Here is a 2,569-nt window from a genome sequence, read left to right as displayed (position 1 = left end):
ATGGTCCTCAGATGAGCAAAGTGGTTAAGGCAACTGCTTACAACAGCTGGGAAATCTGTGTTTGAGTCTCACTCCAACTGGAATTTTCATGTGTTACATATAAGTAACATCTACATCTACATCTACATCTATACTCCGTGAGCCACCTTACGGTGTGTGGCGGAGGGTACTTATTGTACCACTATCTGATCCCCCCTTTCCTGTTCCATTCACGAATTGTGCGTGGGAAGAACGACTGCTTGTAAGTCTCCGTATTTGCTCTAATTTCTCGGATCTTTTCGTTGTGATCATTACGCGAGATATATGTGGGCGGTAGTAATATGTTGCCCATCTCTTCCCGGAATGTGCTCTCTCGTAATTTCGATAATAAACCTCTCCGTATTGCGTAACGCCTTTCTTGAAGTGTCCGCCACTGGAGCTTGTTCAGCATCTCCGTAACGCTCTCGCGCTGACTAAATGTCCCCATGACGAATCGCGCTGCTTTTCGCTGGATCATGTCTATCTCTTCTATTAATCCAACCTGGTAAGGGTCCCATACTGATGAGCAATACTCAAGAATCGGACGAACAAGCGTTTTGTAAGCTACTTCTTTCGTCGATGAGTCACATTTTCTTAGAATTCTTCCTATGAATCTCAACCTGGCGCCTGCTTTTCCCACTATTTGTTTTATGTGATCATTCCACTTCAGATCGCTCCGGATAGTAACTCCTAAGTATTTTACGGTCGTTACCGCTTCCAATGATTTACCACCTATGGCATAATCATACTGGAATGGATTTCTGCCCCTATGTATGCGCATTATATTACATTTATCTACGTTTAGGGAAAGCTGCCAGCTGTCGCACCATGCATTAATCCTCTGCAGGTCCTCCTGGAGTACGTACGAGTCTTCTGATGTTGCTACTTTCTTGTAGACAACCGTGTCATCTTCATACATAGTGCAGATAAGGTTGAAATATTCCACAGTGGTGAATAAAATTTTGTACAGAATTTCTATACACAGTGAGATGTTTCGAGAGATTACTTGAAATGTTGTATGTTTCTTGGTCCAAGGTATATGCTGTGTTGTCATGGGTGAGGTATATGAATTATGTTCTGAGCTCTTTTCTGCTTGGGGTTATACTACTGAGATTTGTGGTATTTATCGTTTTATGAAGATATTTATGATACTCTGCAGTTCATGGTATTGTGAAGTGATTCGTGATATTCTGCAATGTATATGGTGATGATGATGATGATGATGATGATAATGAAGATGAAGATTAGTTAACGAGCTAGGGCCTTATGGTTGCTGTGTTTTCTAATTTGATTTGCTCTCATTTGTGATGGTATGATGTATATGCTTCTGGAAATGACTAAAGTGAGTTTATGCTATAAGTTGAAGTATAATTTTGGTCATGATTATGCTGATTAATTCTAAGCAATGCTTGCAATGGGTCTGACATATTTATAATATGCAAATTTCAGTTGATAGCTTTATTGTAACGGCATAGTTTTGAAAAGAGGAGGTTACTGAAATTATTTATGAGAAATACTAAATATAAAGTTGTTGCTGACTATAAATATTTAACACCTGCTGAGTAAACTATGAACCTATCTGACATATAAAATGCATAGCTACACATAAATAAAAAGTGAGGGATTATACAACACTTATATATATATATGGGGGATTGTTCTTGCTTTAAGATATAAAATAATTTCATGGTTACAATAAATTTAACAAAGGCTGAGTCAATCTGGCTGATAAAGTTTGCACTGTGTATTATACTATGGGGTTACATAAAGTAGAAAGTAAGAATATTTTGTACTTTTTTCTGTATTGTTCTGTACATTAGAGGTATTTTGTATGAGCTGGTGGGTTAAGTCCATTTCTCTTTAAGTACAAGCTTATTAAAGTCTCACTGCACGTGTCTGCACTTCTTTTTTAATTAAAATTTTAAATTATGGTAAACTGGTGGTTCAGAATTATATTAAGCACTTCGTCTTCAGGCCACAAGTGGCCCATTGGGACCATCCGACCGCCGTATCATCCTCAGCTGAGGATGCGGATAGGAGGGGCGTGTGGTCAGCACACTGCTCTCCCGGTCGTTACTATGGTTTTCTTTGACCGGAGCCGCTACTATTCGGTTGAGTAGCTCCTCAATTGGCATCACGAGGCTGAGTGCACCCCGAAAAATGGTAACAGCACATGGCGGCCCGGATGGTCACCCATCCAAATGCCGGCCACGCCCGACAGCGCTTAACTTCGGTGATCTGACGGGAACTGGTGTATCCACTGCGGCAAGGCCATTGCCTCAGAATTATATTACTAACATGAAAACTAATTTGATTGTCGTATGGTAACATTACAGCAATCTGTCACTTATTGTTCAGAACTAAGTATTATCCTTAGTACACAAATGTCTTTTGTTATTTTTTAATAATGCTTCATCCATTCTATTTGTCAGTAAATGTGAAGAAAAATATTGGATACTGGTTAAAATTGAAAGCAAAAGGAAACAACATTTAAAACATTTTCACAAAAAAAAGATATACTTCTTCTATATGTCAAAGAACAACGAGTTTA

At 38.8% G+C, this 2,569-nt stretch overlaps 1 pseudogene; it reads right to left on the bottom strand.

Annotated features, from left to right (window-relative positions):
* Nucleotides 1–2,179: 2,179 nt before the first annotated feature.
* On the bottom strand, nt 2,180–2,297 carry LOC124712738 (annotated as a pseudogene).
* Nucleotides 2,298–2,569: the final 272 nt, after the last annotated feature.

Source organism: Schistocerca piceifrons, chromosome 8, assembly GCF_021461385.2.
Source record: "Schistocerca piceifrons isolate TAMUIC-IGC-003096 chromosome 8, iqSchPice1.1, whole genome shotgun sequence".
NCBI lineage: Eukaryota > Metazoa > Arthropoda > Insecta > Orthoptera > Acrididae > Schistocerca > Schistocerca piceifrons.
Note: the sequence above shows the minus strand (reverse complement) of the source record. Positions and strands in the feature narration are given on the sequence as shown.